General features: G+C 37.2%; 1 long non-coding RNA gene across 1 annotated transcript in view; it reads left to right on the plus strand.

Annotated features, from left to right (window-relative positions):
- Positions 1 to 861: 861 nt before the first annotated feature.
- The window catches only part of LOC140691708 (uncharacterized), a 40,309-nt gene continuing 22,678 nt past the window's right edge, over positions 862 to 18,492 (plus strand). The window contains exon 1 of the long non-coding RNA XR_012067404.1: positions 862 to 1,070. This is a non-coding gene — a long non-coding RNA (uncharacterized lncRNA). The remainder of the gene's footprint in view (positions 1,071 to 18,492) is intronic.

The following is an 18,492-nucleotide window of genomic DNA, read 5'->3' on the forward strand; positions in this document are numbered from 1 at the left end:
GGGCGGGGGCGGGGGAGCGGACGGTCCCCTCAGGCCTGCGGGGAAGGAGGAGAGCGGAGGGCGGTGCCCGCGGCCTGCCCCAGGCCGGACGCGGCCCTGAGCTGTGTCTGAGGAGGGACCGGCCGCCCAGTGGCCAGCGGGCCGGGCGCTGTAGGACGCGGCGCCCCCCGCGGCCCGGGACGCTCGCGCGCTGCCGGCGGCCCCGGCGAGGCGGTGCAGGGAGCGCGTCCCGCCTGGAGGCCGCCTCCTGCCCTCGCCCCCCGAGGCCCGCGCCGGGCGGCCGCCCAGTCCTCCCCGGTCTGCGCGGCGCCCCGCCGGCGCCTGCGAGTTTTCTGCAGGTGGGCAGGGGGCCCGCTGGGACGCCTCGGTGTTTAGGACGGGAGCCACCAGAGTCGCCAGTTGTGTCCCGGGTTGGAAACAGCCCGCACACGCCCTTGTTGCAGCTCTTTCGCTTGGTCAGTGTTTTTTTCGCGGAGGCTGGAGGGCTCCCTGAGGTTCCTCTGGGTCGTGAGGAGAACATGATTTGCGCGGCCCAGAGAAAAATGAAATTGTGCGAAATTTTAAGAATTTCAAGACTGTGGTGGCAGAGCATTGGAACAGACTGGTCCTCGTGAGTGTGACTGCTCAGGTGTCGCCCATTAAGCCCACGACGCCAGCCCTGCCTCCAGGCACCCCCTTTCCCGTGTTCAACCGGGGGTATCCGTTTTAGCCCCGTCTCCCCTACTTTCTTGACCTTTAGGGGACATTGTTGTCTATCTTGGACCTACAGGTGAGGGACTCTTTCAATAAAGGGTGAAAAAAGCCGCTACCTTTTTAGAAACCATGCTCCTAACCCCTCTTCTCATTCATGTTAATTTAATGGCTGCCTTGATATCTTTCAAAGGAGCTTCCTCAAAACCGTGTGTTTCTGAAGCCCAGGAACACTTTCTGTGTTGTTCTGAACACGCTTGTAAGGAGGACAATCCTCGGTGTGGAAGAGCTCAGGAGAGGCCACAGCTGAACTCAGACATCAGGAGAGAGGGGCTTTGAAACTGCCTGAAAGCCATCCTGGTTTTGATGACAATGTGCAGGTATCTGGCTCTTTTTAATGCAGGGAAAAGATGTTAAGTTTAAAAAAAATTTTTTTTTCATTTAAAATCTTCCAGATTATTTTCCTTCTCCCTTTTGAATGAAATTTATTTTATGTTTTACCGTAAATAAAATTAGTTGATTTACCATTCTTTGATAAGAAATGAATAAACATAAGTGCTATAGTCAATTTTTAGTAATCACACCACTCTCACACACAAGATTTCATTTAACTCTCACAGAATCCCTGTGGGGAGACCCTCACATTGCCATTTTCCAGAAGAAAAACAGCCTCAAGGATATGAAGTGACTGACCCAAGATCACACAGCTAGGAATAAGTGGGGAATATGAGGTTGGATTCTCAGGTCAATGCAGATCTTTTATTTCCAAATCCATACCTACTCCATTGTATCACAGTTCCTTTTCAATAGTTAGTCTCTTGGTATACAGATATGAAAGTTCACAGGTTAATCCTTTGTTAGAGTCTCCACTTTTTGTAGCCAGAGATAGCTTCATAGTAGATTAAAATAAAATTCAGTCAGCATTACCTTTCTCTTGAAAATATTCAGTTAGTGGTCAAAGAGTGGGATAGTTTTGGCCTCATTTTTAGGATAGTTTCCCATGAAGAAGTCTGTGTTGAACAATACCAAAAGTATGCCCGCTGTGCCTTCTCCCATCAGCCAACATCTATTGCATATGTAAAAATCCTTTCTGTGGTAATATAAATAGAATAGACTAGCATTTATCTTTTATAAATCTGCCTTTCCAATTCACCTTAAGTTTTCTTTTGACTTTTGTAGTGGTAGCCCATCTGGGGCTGAGCATGCACGTATTATTTATATTTTATCAGTTTAGAGTCTATATTTTAGTTAATAAGTTTCATCTCACATGCTTGTCTTGATGATTGGCAATGAATTTCTATAGCATTGTTGTGAAATAACCTTCTCCCACCGTGCAGCCCATCATTATAAATAACACTAAAATATACCTAAGTTGTCTACCATTCCTCATCTACTATAGATTATTTATACTGGGGTTGAGGGACTCATGTTTCAATGTGTTTATTATGTCTACCATTGCCAGGAAAGTCTGCTGGTAGTCTGCTGAACATCAGCTAAATCTTCTTTAGATCATAGTGACCTGTCTGGAAGCACTAAAAATTGCTGTCTGTCTTCCTGTTGTTTATCTGGCTGCTTCACTGCATCCCAAATCTAATGCAGATTTTCCTGGCATCCGTAGCTCCTTGGTAGATAGACCTCTTGCTTCCTCCTGGCAGGCCAACTGACAAATGCCAGATGCTACCGCTTGGCTTCCTTTGATTTGCCCTTCAAATATGTGGCCAGGTCTTTCCTCATGTGGCCGTCTGATTCCATGTTTTGTGTGTTCTTCAAAGACAGGGGTCTCAGGCACAGAAATTTTTCAGAGAGAAATAAGTCTATGTAGAAATTTTGAGTCTCATCGACTATAGTAAAATACATGAATCAGATAATTAGAAACTTGAGAGCTGATTCAGTTCACAACTAAAACATTAAAAGTCTCTTTATGCCAGATAAGTATTTGCCAAATTTAAATCAGAAGATCATTGGAGTATGAGAACCTTAACAAGTCTCATGATTGGGCAAGCAATGGTTCCTTTAATTCAGCCTTGAATTTTTCACTTTTTTAGGACACATTTAAGAGAGCCAGAGGAAGTCTGTCCTTCTAAGCACATTTAAGGGGAAGCTAATTTATGCTTGTGCATTTTTTTACGCAAATTTATGGGTTTGGATTTTAAGATGTCAAACAGAAAGAGCAAGGTGGGAATAAATAGCATGGGGAATAGGAGGCAGGTGACTTTAAGGCGAGGGCCTCCTGGAGTCTGAAAAATACAGCTAGTTGTAGAGATCAAGTTCAACTTGAAATGGGGTTCTCAGGGGTCAGACTGCACAAGGCAGGGCTTTCACCTCATGTTGTTTATATTAACAGATTAACTTTATTGTCCCTTTCCCCGGCAACATCTTTCTCTCATGTTATTGATCTTTATTCAGTTACTTGTATTTATAATATTTTTTAATCTTAAAAGCTCCCCAAATTTGACCCTAGATACAGATATTCATGAATAGTGAACTGGTTCTAACACAGATTCTTTTGTGCCTCTTCACAAGATGGGATTGGAGACCTCAGTATTCATGAGTAATTCTACAGGTTTTAGTAATGGTTCTCCATTAGAATATTCTGAATGCCTCCTCTTTTCAGCTTTGCTAACTCTAATTCTAGAGATAAATTGAATAGGGACTCCACTTTTACAGGCTTGAAAGATGAGATCTGAATTGTCATTGCTTATGATGTGGGGAGCATCTGAAAAAGGAGTCGCTGGAACAAAAATAGTGAACAAAAGGTAGCAGTTTAACAGACTGGTATGGGATGATATTGTAATTAAACAGAATTTAAGGTTAAGACCCCAAGTTAAAAGTCACAAGGGTAAAGTTGAAAAGTGAAAGATGATTTGCAATTGAGAAGCTTCTCACTTGGTGACTTTATGTGTTTTCATTCAAGGTAAGGATCAAAGGGATACTTTAGTTAATGATAGATAATAGATAATAGTTCTTTGAATGTAGCTGGATAGGTCAGCTAAGTTAGAAAGAAGAATTTTTTTCTGTGAATATTTAAAAAGAAAATATTGAAGAGCATATTCTGAAATCAAGTTAATTTAAATGTTTTATTTTTGAAAAGAAGGTCAAAGCTGTATTTAAATATAGTTGGTTAATTTCTTCCATCCAGTTTTTAAGCTTTCTGTTTATAGTCATTGTCAATTTGAAAGCTTAGTCTTGCAGTAGAAATAAAAGTAGCTGGGAAAACAGTGAAGCATGACTTAGAGTTTCTGCCTTCTGCTGTTAAAGTGATCTTTTATAGCTTCTTGCTATTTCCTAGCTCAGAGGCAGTGTTAGAGAAGCAAAGCATTTGAGGTCAGAAATCATTTGTCAGGCTAATAGGAATGATTTTTTCAAGAGTTTCCCTAAACATGACAAAGTTAGGTGAGGGAGGGAATGTTTCCAAAATGAGAGAGAATTGCTCACATGGGAAAATTCCTCAGGGAAGCTGGTAGGTGGAGATGAAAAGGAATACATCACATTTCTTAGTGACTTAACATTGAGAAGTAGGAAGATGGTTGAAGTAATCTCTTGTTATTATCTCTTCAACTTCTATCATTTGATTAACAAGAACCTCAAGGAATTAATATTTAGAGTAATAATATAAAACATTGGATTCCCCAAGTATTGTCAATAAATGACTCTTTCCTTTCCACCCCCTTGCTTTAATCTTATGTCCTTTTCTTTCTGGCAAGGTTACTTCTGAGCTGCTTAGTGGGTATAAAGTCCAGAAACTCCTTATGGAAAAGTGTTAAATGACTATCAATATTAAAATCATAAACAAATTAACACAGGCATGAAGAAAATCTCTCTTCTGGAAAGTAAAATAACAGCAACACTTGTTAAGTGAACTTGAAAATAAAAACTTTAAAATGTATGTCAGCACATTTGCATCAATTAATGTTCAGTTTTACAAGCTGTGTGATAAGGCAGTTTTTTTAAAGAAACTTTTCTGTGTTTTAGTATTTTATGTGCTAGTACTTGTTCTTCTCTTGGTAAGCCTAAAAATGCATTTATGAGAGATGTAGGAAATATCAAAAAAAGGTAAATATAGTAAGATGTGCTTAATATATATTTATTGATAGGAATTAATTATATGCACTTATTGGATATCTATTAAGTCCTATGCTTTGGAGATAAGAATAAAATATAAGATATAGCCCCTGTTCAAAGATGTTTACCACTTAGTTATGATTTTAAACTTAAGGGTCATTAATCATAGAGGATCACTGAAAAGATGTTTACTGGCCCTGACTGCAAGTCTATGTGGAGTTTAAAGAAGGGAACAATCTTGAGTTGAAGTCATCCTGGGTAGCTCATTACATTAGTATGAATGTTTTCTTTTTGACTTCCAGAGAGTAGGGAGACCTTTCCTTTCCAGGGCTAAGTCTTCTCTTTATCTCTTGCCTAAGGCAGGAGTAATTATTCAGAATCCTGAAGAGTTTTGGGAAGAGAAGGCAAGGGAGGAGGTGGGTAAGGTGAGAAGATTGTGGTGGGCAATTTCTGTACATCTATAGGTGTTCTAAATTAATAAAGTCTGAATTAGAAGAATGGGAAGAAAATTTAAATATTGTTCCATTACCTTAAAGTAGATGTAAAATTGTAATCTATTAACTAAGCACTATAATCTATGAGAGGTCCCTACAGGTCTTACTTCAATGTTAAGACTTGGTTTTCCACAGATGATACATTTGACCTCAGTTACTGCTTTAACACTAAAAATAATTTTATCCAAAATTTCTTCTTTTCTTAAAAAAAATCTGCTTAATAATACTCTTTTGTAGACAATGGGACAATAAGCTTTGGCCCCAATTCAAAGCAGAAAGTCACAAATTTGAGATCTGAATTTATAATGATTGTATCTTTTATTTATGTGGTTTCATTTACAGGTGACTTGTTTGTCATTTAACAAGTATTTTTTGAGCTCCTGGCATGTGCCAAACACTGTTTTTAGGTACTAGAGATACAACAGATAATAGAGATAGAGTGGTAAGTAAGACAGTCTCTACTTTTGTGGAGCACATACTGTAGTTTGGGAGTGGAGAGTGAGAAAAGGGAAAACAAATAAAAAGCAAAACAGTAAACAAGATAATTTATGAGCAGTGTTGTAAAAATAGAGAAATGGGGTGATGGGTCAAGATTGAGGTGTAGGGCCCAGGTAGATACTGCATAGAAAGATTCAGATAGGACAGAGAAGGTTCTCTGTGGAGATGATTTTTAACCTGAGATCTTGACGAGGAGAATGGGTTGGCCATGGGGAGAACATTCCAGGCAAAGGCAGCTTCCAGGGTGAAGGCTTTGAAACTGAAGTGAACTTGGTTTGTTTGAGAAATGTGAAAAAAAGCCAGGGTGGTTGTAGTATAGTGACTGAATAGGGAGTGGTATGGATAAAATTGAAGAGGCAACAGAGGCTTGATCATGTAGGGCCTTGTAAATAATAGTGGGAAATTTTTCATTGCTCAGTTCTATGTGCAAAGTCAAAATATTGGAATGTGTGTATAGGGAAGCACAAGGCCTTTATGTTTAAAAAAATACTGTCCTGGCTGCATTCTGGAGAATGAATTGAGGATGGCAAGAGTAGAAGCAGGAAGACCAGTTGAGGATTCTGCAGGGGAAGGTCCTGGCTATTCTCATTTTTGGTGGAAGAGACTGGGATACAGAGATGCTCAGTGACTTGCCCAGGCTCATACAATCAGGAAGCAACCAAGTGAGCCTTTCTCAATTTAGTTCTTTCCCTCATATCCCGGATATGAAGAACTGGGAGTCTTTGAGCCTAGTTGGGAAGAACAGAAGACTTGGTGGTAGAAAGTTTCATTCAGGTTCTGGCTCCATCACCTACAAGATGAGAGAACCTGGAGGAAGCCACTTGGTACTCAGCTTCTGTCAATTTGTGATTCCTTTTTCAAAGAGTTCTTATTAGGAGATATAATTCTTATGAGAAATAAGATTTAGATATGAAAGAAATATCTGTGTTTCTCAATACAAATGAAAGAGCTATAAATTTTTAAAAGGCCTCATAAAAGTAGAAAAGTTGAAAGGAATTAAAAGTGAAGACAGCCAGGAGCTTGTTTGCCTTCCTGCATTTTAAAAGTTGTGTAAGTTCAAGTTAAATTGATCAGGAATATACTGATTCTGTTGTCAGTGGCTTGAGGCCAATAAAGGGGTCAGTTGTTTAGAACCCAAACCCCTTCTCTGCTGACTCTGGGAAACTTACATCTTTGAGAAGACAAGATATTCACCTGGAATGATATACAGACCAAAATGGAGCTGAGAAAGAGTAATATAGCTTATTAGATGAGTGACTTATGAGGGGAAGGTAATATAATCGTTTTTCTTGGTGTTTCTTAGTGTGTCATTTATTCTACAGAGGGATGGCAACATGTTTTATGGTCTATAGAGCTTGTTTTCACCTAAAGTGAATATCCAAACCCATAAGGACTCACTTATTTGAGATCACAAGAGCTAGGTAGTTCTGTAGTGGGTGGGCATTTGTGTAAAGAAAAAATCACACAAGCTGTTTGGCATTATTTTGGCTAGAACCCTCTGGGTTTGGACTGAATGTTTCACTTTGCATCCAAGTTACATTTGTGCCCTGTTGGCACAGCCTAATGCTGATGAGTTAGATTGGGAGAAGGAAGATTGTTGTCTCACTACTTGGCTCTGGACCATTTTGGTGCTTAAAGAAATATTGATCCCGGAACTTCCAAATAACAGCTAAGAGTGGACATGAGGAGCAGGTCAAAATTTCTTTGACAATTTAAATAGATATTCCAGAAAATATATATACAGTTCAAAGTCCAACACATTTTAAAAATTACTGGATTTTGATTTGGAGGCAGAAAGACTGTGACTAGGAATGATTGCACTAATTGCTTTGCTTACATGGAAGCAAATCAGTTACTTACCTGTCAGCTGTTCAACGTTATCTAAATTATTTCTTCTCTTTGAACCTCAGTCTCCTAACCTAAACAATATGAGGAAACAGTACATCTTCTCTGGGTTACTGTGGTGGATAAATGCAGCAATATATCTGTAAGAACTGTGTGCCTGGCACATAGTAAGCATCGAACCTATGTGAATTTCTGACTAGACCAGGAGCAATGTGTTAACTGTGAGGTCTTTGGCATAGAAGACCTGGGTCTTTTGTTTGAATATGTAAACTACCAATAATACTGACCTTTGCTTGTGTTCTACATGGATTTTTAAATTGACAAATATTAAGTTGCTGAGCTGGGGTATAAATTAGGAGTGAAAGAGGAATACTTTCCTCAGTAGGTAGTTACCTTTTTTTTTAATTTAAAAATACTTTATTGCTAAAAAATACCATCATCTGAGCTTTCAGCAAGCCAGTTTTTTTGCAATAGTAACATCAAATATCACTAATCACAGATCACCATAACAAATACGGTAATGAAAATGTTTGAAATATTGTGAGAATTACCAAAATATTTCACAAAAACACAAAGTGAGCAAATACTGTTGAGAAAATGGTGGTGATAGACTTGCCTGACATACGGTTGTCACAAACATTCAATTTGTAAAAATGCAATATCTGCAAATCTTTTTTTTAACTTTTTTTATTGAGTTATAATCATTTTACAATGTTGTGTCAAATTCCAGTGTAGAGCACGATTTTTCAGTTATACATGACCATACATATATTCATTGTCGCATTCTTTTTCGCTGTGAGCTACCTCAAGATCTTGTCTATATTTTCCTGTGCTATACAGTATAATCTTCTTTATCTGTTCTGCATATGCCTGTCAGTATCTACAAATTTTGAACTCCAGTCTGTCCCTTCCCTTCCCCTCCCCCTTGGCAACCACAAGTTTGTATTCTATGTTGGTGAGTCTGTTTCTGTTTTGTATTTATTTATTTATTTATTTATTTATTTATTTATTTATTTATTTATTTGTTTGTTTATTTATTTATTTATTTTTTTTTTTGGATTCCACATATGAGTGATCTCATATGGTATTTTTCTTTCTTTTTCTGGCTTACTTCACTTAGCATGACATTCTCCAGGGACATCCATGTTGCTGCAAATGGCATTATGTTACAATTTTTTATGGCTGAATAGTAGGTAGTTATCTGAGTAGATTTTTAGGAGCTGGAGGAAGCATGAAACAGTGGAAAGAGCTTGGACTTTCATGCCAGACAGTACTTGTCTTGAATCTTAACTGTGCTACTTACTAGCCCTGTGTCCATAGTAGGGTGGAAGAAGTTGTCAGTTTTGGAGCTTATACCTACCTCTTTAAGCCAGTTTTTATCTCTGAAACATTGTTTGACTCTCCTGGTATAGCGACAAAAAATGGTCTTTGATTATTTTACCTTTTATTTCAATCCTAGGCCCCTAGATCTTAATAGAACACTCCTCCAAACCTTACCAGTCTTGGATCATGTATCATGACTAAAGGATACTAATTAACTATTTAATTAACTATTCCAACTAATTTCAACTAGGGTGAGTATGGCTGACAGTGATTAAATATGTGACTCCTTTCAAGAAATGCTTGTACAAGTTATACAATTCTAAAATAAAATGAGTTAATATTAGAGAAATTCTTAGCCCTATAACAAGACAAACTGCGTAAATGTTTATATATAGGAAGCTTAAGTTTGTAATTTTTAACTTATATCACATATGATTTGGAAAAAAGGGATTATTTTAAATCTGAGTTTATCTTTGTTTCAGCATAAAGCCATTCGGTGATGCTGAAACTACTTTAGCCTGTTATTGTAACAAACTCCACCCACTGTCAGTCACAGCAAAGTTTCACACATTAAAAGAATGATAATCTTTCTATAGACATTTGTTAAGCACATATTGTCTTTTCGTATTGGAAATAGTGGATAAAGGAATATATCCCTCCCCTAACCTCCAGCATTGAATTAATCCTTGAAGGATTTTGAACACACGGTTGTAATATGAGAAGTACACTCTCCTAAGAAGGCATGTAACCTGGGATCTCCTGGCCTCTGGCTGGTTAGGATGGGCTTCTTAGAGACCGTTGAAACTGGGGCTGAGAGAAGGAGTGTGGGGTTCACCATTTGGAGGACAGTAGGAGCAGAGGGAGCAAGTGTGCTTGGATTTTACTTTGAACTCTGTACTGCTTACCAACTGAACTCACACTGGCTTGTAATTGTGGTTCAGTTAATGGTATTTCCTCCTTCTGATGGACCTGCCAGCAAGCCCGAAGTGATAGTGAAGGTTGTTTACAATATTTAGATACTTCACTGCCCTCTTATTGGGTAATTCTCTGGTACAAAACAGAGTTGACCTTTTGCAATACTTTTTTTTTTCTCTTTGTTTCCACAATACCAGTCTCTATTCCCCCTCCTTTCTTACTGGCTTGCTCTGATTAACTTTCATTTGACTTCTAAATTTTGAAGGCTACCAGGTCTTGATCCCAGGCAACCTCATTCCTCTACTTGTACCCTTTCCCTGAGTCATTTCATGAATCCCCTGGGTTACCATGGCTTTAACTACCATCCATAAGCTTATGACTCCCAAATATATCTTTCCTTGGACTCTAGAGTTGTGTATTAAGATGCCCACTGACATCTCTATCTTGATAAAGGCATATAAAACTTACAATAGGCAGAGTAGAATTCATGATTCTAGCCTAAACAATTCTGTACTCACCTCTGTTCCTCACTGCCTGCTCCCTCCCATATAATCTATTAAGAAGTTTTGGTGATTAGCCTTCTAAAGGGTTAACTTGCTTCCTTATCTACCACTCTGGTACAATTCATCATCTTTTCTTTCCTGTTCTCTTGAAAAGCCCTCCAGCCTGATCTTCTTTCTACTTTTGCCTCTTTACAGTCTATTCACCATAAATCAGTCAAAGTTATGTTTTTTTAAAGATCATTTTTTGGGAGTAGTTTAGACTTATGGCAAAATTGAGAGGAAAGTACAGAGATTTCTCGTATGCCCTGTACCCCTTCACATGTATAGCCTCCCCTGTTATCACCATCTCCCAAGAGAGTAGTGTATTTGTTACAATGGATGGATCTACCTTAACACATCATTATCACACAAAGTCTATAGTCATTCTTAAGTTGTATATTCTATAGGTGTAGACAAATGTTTAATGACATGTAGCCACCATAAACACGTCATACACAGTATGTTCACTGCCACCCAAATTCTTTGTGCTCTACTTATTCATCCTTCTCCTCCTAAAACCCTAGCACCCATCAATCGTTTAATTATCTCTGTAGTTTTGCCTTTTCCAGAATATTATATAGTTGGAAACATACAGTATATAGCCTTTTCATATTGGCTTCTTTCACTTCTTTTCACTCATACACTTATGTTTTGCCATGTCTTTTCATGCCCAGAGTTGTCTTTTAAAGTCATAAATTCAATTATGTCCTTCTCCTCATTTAAATACCTCCATTATTTTTTCAGTACCCTTAGCACAAAAATCCAGCTTCTTTACCCTGGACTATGTCCCCATCTGTTCTCTTCGATTAACCTCTTACCTTCCTTCATCCTACTTACTGTGCTCCATGGTCATCTTCACGTTCTCACAAATGTCAGAATTGTTACCACCTTCATACCTACACTTGCCATCGTGTCTGCTTGGGATGTTTATGTCCCTGGTTATTGTACTAAGAGAAGTGTATTGACTTCTCATTTCAGGTCTCACTTTAAAAATTGTTTCAGAGAGATTTTTTTTCTGGTCATACCATTTACAGGAGTCTACAGTGCTTTTTGTCAAAGCACTATCACAATCTGAAATTATTGTAAATGTTATTTTTTTCCCTCACATCTACTCTGTCACCTCTTAGGATATGAAAGTAAGCCTCATGGTGATGGTTTGGTTGACAGAAAAGACAGCAGATCCATGTAAAGATACTGGTTCACAATCCCTTACTCTTTGGGGGTCAGAAATATTTTAGAATTTAATTTTTATCAAAAGATCATTCTAATTTTATAGAGGTGTTATGATACCTATACAATATATTATGTAGCATCACCATCTGGGTCTAAAGCAATATCCCATAATCAAACATGTTAGTATTTCTTTAGAGTAATTTAAGAATATTCATTCTAAGTGGAATGAATGGAGTTCTTATGTTGGTTAGGTTACATTTTGCTGTCAAGTGCAATTTGGAAAAAAATGTTTTGTTTTTCAGAACTTCTCATATTTTGGAGTTGTGGATGAGGGATTGTGGAACTTTGTGAAGTTTCATTAACGTTGGGTGTAAGAAGCTCCTTCCATCCTCATGAGATCTTTTTCTCCCTCTGATCCCTCCTGACTGTTCTGGAGATTGTTCTGGAGATGCCTACCTTCCACTAGGTCCAGTAATCCATGTTATGTCATGTAACTGCATTACTGAGGGCTTTCTACCAGGCTGAGTGAATTAAGTCTCTTTCTCAGACACAGCATTCCTGAGCAGCCCTGCACTTCTTGCCTGAACTCTACTCATAAGTGGCAATCCTAAAACAAAGTGATTGAATTGGAGAAGAGAAAGGACCGTGAATGGCAGGATGTTTTTAGACTTGGTTGCATTGTTCCTTTTATAGACTTTCCTCTTGCTAAGTTTCATCTTAAGGCCTGATTTGAGTCTCACTCAATAAAAGATAATGAGAAAAATAATTGCTCAGTAGGAGAGAACAGAAAACTGAGAGTAATCTTATTTCATTGACTGTTTATCCATATAATTATTTAATAGACCATTTAGAATTTATAATAAATCAAAAATCTGGTTATTATTTTCCTGCACTCCTTTTAAAAACAGATTTAAATAGTGCTTAAAATTTTAGCCAAATTTCAGAAGATAAACTTTTACATTGTGTTAAATTTTATAAAACAATGGTTGTAGTGAAAAATGACAGGATGATCTTTGATTCATCACCAAAGGTGTTGGATAGCTTAATAAAATAATCTGTTATACAATTCACATGGTAACTATTTCTGCATTAAACCCTTTTAGTTTTTACATGTCACAGTGTAGATCCTGAAATGACTGAGTGGGAATAAAGTTACTGAACTTTGGATCTCCTTTAGCTTCTCTGCATTTAAATAATAGAACCATTTAATTTCTGTACCACTGCTCTCCACTAAATGACACGTGCTTAATTTATTGTTTTTACAAGGAAAATAATTTATTTCTGGTTGTTGAAATTTAGTCCCATGCAGCTTCTTCCCTACATTTTCTTCTATGAAATTTATGGTATCTGATCTTATGTTTAAGTCTTTGATTCATTTTGAGTTTGTTTTTGTGAGTGGTGTAAGATAGGGGTCCAATTTTGTTTTTCTCTGTTTTCCTTTAGTTTTTACAACACCGTTTGTTGAAGAGAGTATCTTTTCCCTGTTAGGTGTTCCTAGTTCCCTTGTTGAATATTAGTTGACCATATATACAGTGGTTTAAATCTGAGTTGCCTATTCTGTTTTAGTGCTCTGTGTGTCTATTTTTGTGCCAGTATCATACTCTTTTAATTTCTATAGCCTTGTGGTTATAGTTTGAAATCAGGAAATGTGATGCCTAAGGCTTTGTTCTTTCTCTGGATTGCTTTGGCTATTCAGGGTTTTCTGCAGTTCAATACAACTTTGGGATTGCTTTTCTTTTCCTATTTCTAGTGTAGTGAATGCCATTGGATGTTTAACAGGGATTGCATTGAATCTATTGATGGCTTTGAGTTATATGCACATTTTAACAATATTCTTCTGATCCATGGATATGGGATATCTTTCCATGTGTTTGTGTCTAGTTTGATTCCTTTCAACAGTCTTGTGAGTTTTGTTGTACAGATTTTTCACTTACTTGGCTAAACTTATTCCTCAATATTTTGTTGTTTTTGATGTTATAGTGAATGGGATCATTTTTTAAAATTTCTTTTGAAGATGTTTCATTATTAGTGTAGAGAAATGCAATTGATTTCTATATGCTTATTTACTATAATTGTTCTATAATTGTTTTATAACTTTTCTTCTGCAAATATTCCTCCCTTCATACAAGTAATATCAGATGTATTTCTCTAGACCAGAAATGATGAGTGTAATGATCTATTGAGAACCAAGTCATCCTTTTGAAGCACAACACCTCATTTAAAGTCTTCTCTTTCATAGAGTATACTTCAAATTTGATACGTTGCAGAACAGACGTTTACTGGAATTACATTAGTGAAACATGCCATTACAGGTGCAGTTAAGCTTGAATTCTATAGAATTCCAGAGGAGAGAGAGTGCCCTACCCTATGGCATCTCTCCACTTATTCCACCATTGACTTTTCCATGTCCCTCCATAATAAACCTTTATCATATTAAGTATTAGGATAAATGGTTTACAATTACTCCAAACTACTTAGAACACTTATTTAATCCATCTGTTTTTTATTTCTGTGTAATAGGATGTATCCATGTAGAGTGATCATCCGCCCTTGCAAGAGCCCTGTAAGTTTGGTATAGGTACAGATGTGAATAAAGCTAGCTTCCTCTCTTGGCCCCTCTGTTTCTACTGTTCTATGTTGCTAAAGAAATTAACAAGGTAATACATTAGAAGTGATGGGACAGCAGTCAAAATTTTTAATATAATATTTATTGATGGACTTTTTACGTGAAGATGTTGTAGAGTGATTGGATAAAGTAAAATTTTTCCTTCAATGGCAAACCCTTTACTGGCTATTAATGTACTTGGGTAGATGCGGAAACAATTCTCTGTGTCTCTGTAATAGTGATTGTCAGAAACTGGCTATTAATTCAGGAGGAATTTATTAAAATGCAGACTACCAAGATAGAGATGTAGGACATGACGGGTAGGATCCAAATAGTCATAGTAATTGTAAAAAATAAGAACAGGTGATTTTCAGAATTCTACTAGAGAAATGCATTGTCTGTTTTTATTACTTAATAGTGGAGTTATCTTATATTTGCTAATGTTTCTTTTTTCCCCCTTATTTTCTGTCTTCAACAATTTTCTGTGCTTTTGTTAAATCTGATCATCTGATCCTTGGTTTTGTTATTCATACTTTTTTTTCTTAAGTTTGACATACTTCTTGTCACCCAGCTTAGATTCTGATTGTTCTTATGCTTACCTAAGTTATGTGCAAAAGAGAAGATTTACTTAGCTATAATAAAATGAGCTAAATCTGCTTAAAGCCAAGATAGGAAATTAAAAAAAATTTTTTTTTAGTTTTAATCTATTTCTTGGTGCCAGAGGGAGGGGTAGTCTGTCAATTATGTATTAAGTTAGACTTTCATATCCACAGTGCACATGCAACATCAAAGTTCTGAGCTAAAATAATTTCTTATTAACATTTAAGTAAGATTTTTATCTAATCCAGACACAGTGAGAGGCAGAAACCAAAGGGGTTTAATAAGCACCTTGTCATTGAAGGTCAGGTTCCTAACAGAGCCCTTAATTAGCATGTGGAACATCTTAGGGTTGAAAAATCTCTTGCCAAGTGATTTTCTTTTTTGGCCAGTTCACTCATACAGGTGATAATGTCAAAGAACTTGCGGCTGAAACTTATTTTACATGTTCTTTCCATAATAGGGATACATTTTCTGTGCTCATGGATTCTCTGCTGACTGAATTGTTTTCTGGGGGAATGCATATAAGAGTACTAAACATTTTCTGTAAGGTGAAGGAAATGTCAGATTCCATTAGGAATTTGGATAACAACATCATTTATAGGCATTTCATTTGGTTTTGGCTGTTCAGCTGCAATGAACATATTGGGAGCTATAAATAATGTGGTTAAATTGTAGGGTTATTTTGTGTTTTATTTTATATATAACTCATTTTGATATTATGGCATAAGTCTCTTATTTAAGGGTTGTTCTTGATTGTTCTGGGTTGGCTTTTATGCTTTCAGGGCTATTTGTAAGGTCCTGAAGTCTGTCTAACCTTGGCACTTCTCAAGCCTCGTCCCTAAAGCCTATGATCCTGTCTTGTCTCTGTTAAAACCCTCTCTGTTGAAAACAGAGTTTAATGAAGAATTATCATGCTGGGACTGGGATAGAAGTGGGAAATAGTCTATTATTTCATCTTGTCGTACAGAATTTATCACATTGTTTAATGAGTAATCATAGATATGTAGGGATAGAAAGTCCTGTGTGGGTTTGCTAATAACTGCCTATTTAATATTAGATGCCATTTGGCCTCAGTAGCATTCCTTTATTAAAAGTACATAAAATAAATGAGTTGGATTAAATGTTCACTGGGCTCTATCATACCAAATATTCAAAGGATCTTAGTATTTGTAATGAAAAAAATTTTTTGTCTTATTGATAAATCTAATTTTTTAGTTTGAACCTGGGAGCAATTTTGCTGTTATAATTTGATTAATTCAATTCAAAACAGCACGCTTTAATGAGGAACCCACTCTGGGTAAAGAACAATAAATAAATATCCTTATAGGTCACATCCGTATTCTATCAATGTTCTGTCTTCTTGGGAAGATGGGGAGCTGTTCTAAGGTAAGCAGCAAGGCTCGCTCTTACAGAATTAAACAGGAAAGGAAATGAGGAGCTGCAACTGACCTCTGAGGGGACCAGCACGAGGCCTCGGGAATGGGCAGGAGTGGTGAGGATGCAGAGCAGAGCAACCTCCTCCTCTGAGGCAGGACATTTCTGGGCAATATTAGAGCCCACTACTGTGAGCAAGTAGACAAGTTAGTATAGTCCATACCTGCTGTCAGGAACCTGGTTATATTTAAAGGACACACATAGATAAAAACTTCTAGATAAATCTGAATTCTGCCTGTCCCAAATCAACTCCAAGCTCAAAACTGTATCTTGGAGGCTGTACAGTAACATCTCTAAGTAATCACATTGATGAACCAACATTTCTTTAGGACTTTTAGTTCTTTATTTAAACTGCACATATCATTTTTTCAGCTGAATTTCCAGTGCTTGAATAGGAAATTAACCGGTGCAGACACAAACCTGAGGGAGAGAGACCCTGGCTAAATTGGAGGAGTGATCTTAACCTGCAGCTCTGCTGTGTAGAATAATAAGACATACAGGGGTGTTCTGAGAAGGAAAATGGCACACTTGACAGTTGAGGAAAGAAGATGTTTCTTTCTGTGAAGATTGACTAGAGTGAGGATGACTGTGGAGGAAGGGGGATTTAGCATGGTTATTTGGTTAATTTTTTCATTCTTAATCCCTGGCACTTCACCATCAGTCTATTAAGTCATTTGGGAATTAATTTATGCAATTGCTTCTAGTTTAATAAAGAGATTAACATAATTTGTAGCATACTCCTGTCCATTTCTGTAACACAGCTATTAATGATCTTTCATTTTGCTCACTTCAAACTATCTTAAAGAAATGCAGTGATTCTTAAAGAAATAAGTCATGAGGCATTTTTGATTTTCCTTATTATCCTCCCATTTTAAATAGATCATTAACTTGAAGTGCATTCTTTTTTAAAATGGCATTCTTTTTAACTGAGATTGGGTATGTCCATACTTTCATACCTTTCTGAGTTATCATAGAAGAAACCAAAGACTTTGTTTCTGCTTTTGATTTATCCACGTGGGGCAGCGCCTTGCTCAGTTGGATGTCACCTCTGAATCCAGACCAGTTCTTAGTCTTTCCCCTAGAATATTTTTGACTGATAGAGCTCAAGAACCACCTATTGTTTGTTTCTGGTGCCTAAAGCAGTTATTTATCAGGGAATGAAGAAATGGATTTTATTGGAGAGCAATAACTGAAATGCATTTGCAATGTTGTGAGCAGAAGCCTCCAATTAAGCTTATCACAAGCTTCAAAATGGCATATACCAGGAAATCCATTCTTGCTTTCAAGATAGGAAGAGGGATGACATTATAAATGGAGGTACCTTTTTCTTTTCATAAGGAGGACACTGGGAACCGTTCTGACTTGAAATGATGCCTCTTATACAAGTGACTCTCAAGTTAATTTGGAAGGTACCTATGCTCACCACTCTAGCACGATGGCCACACCATCGAAATTCAACTTGAAGAGCCAGGCAAATTGGCAGCTGAGGTTTCCATCTCAGATATTCCATTTCAGCTTCTTTCTTCAAAATAGCAGTGGTTGACCTATTTCCTGGGTGGTTGAACTAGATGGTTTTTAAGTTTCCAACCAGAGGAAACAATCTAAACTTGCAACAAAATTAGTACAATTAATTATTTCCAGACCTACAGACTCCCTCCTTCCTTCGTGAACTCAAAAGAGGGCCGAGAAGTTCAATAAACTGAATTTTTAAATTTTGTTCTCATTTCTTCCCTCAGTGTACCTTTGGATTATCTGTGAAAAAAGAAAGGAAATTAATAATACAAACAAGATTATAATGCAAATTATATACCAATTTGGGATAATGCATTTTTCAATAAAATAATTTTTTATCTCATACTTATGGAGCATGAACTACACAGCAGGGTATTGTGTAAACACAAAGGATGTTTACAGTGAAGAAGTCCTGACATCCATCCATGGACTTTTTTCTAATTCCCTGTGGTGTACTGAGTGGCAGCAGGGTGGTGGTTAATCTCTTAAACTCAAGGGTCAGAAAGTCTGCCTTTGAGTCCCAGCTCTTTCATTTGCTAGCAGTGTGACTTTGGACAAGTCATCTAATCTCTAAATTTCTGTAAAATGGAGATGTAATCAAGCCTAGATCCCAGGGCTGTTATGAGGATTGTGAAACAATGCATAGAAAGTGCTTATCTCAGTTCCTGGTACATAGCTAGTACTTTATCAATGGTAGTGATTATTATTATTACATTTCTTTTTTGATAGATGGGTACACACTGCCTACTGCAGCCTTTCTGAACAGGAAATCAAAATTTACATGGCAAAATGTCACTAA

The sequence above is a fragment of the Vicugna pacos genome, chromosome 36 (genome assembly GCF_048564905.1).
Source record: "Vicugna pacos chromosome 36, VicPac4, whole genome shotgun sequence".
Classification (NCBI taxonomy): Eukaryota; Metazoa; Chordata; class Mammalia; order Artiodactyla; family Camelidae; genus Vicugna; species Vicugna pacos.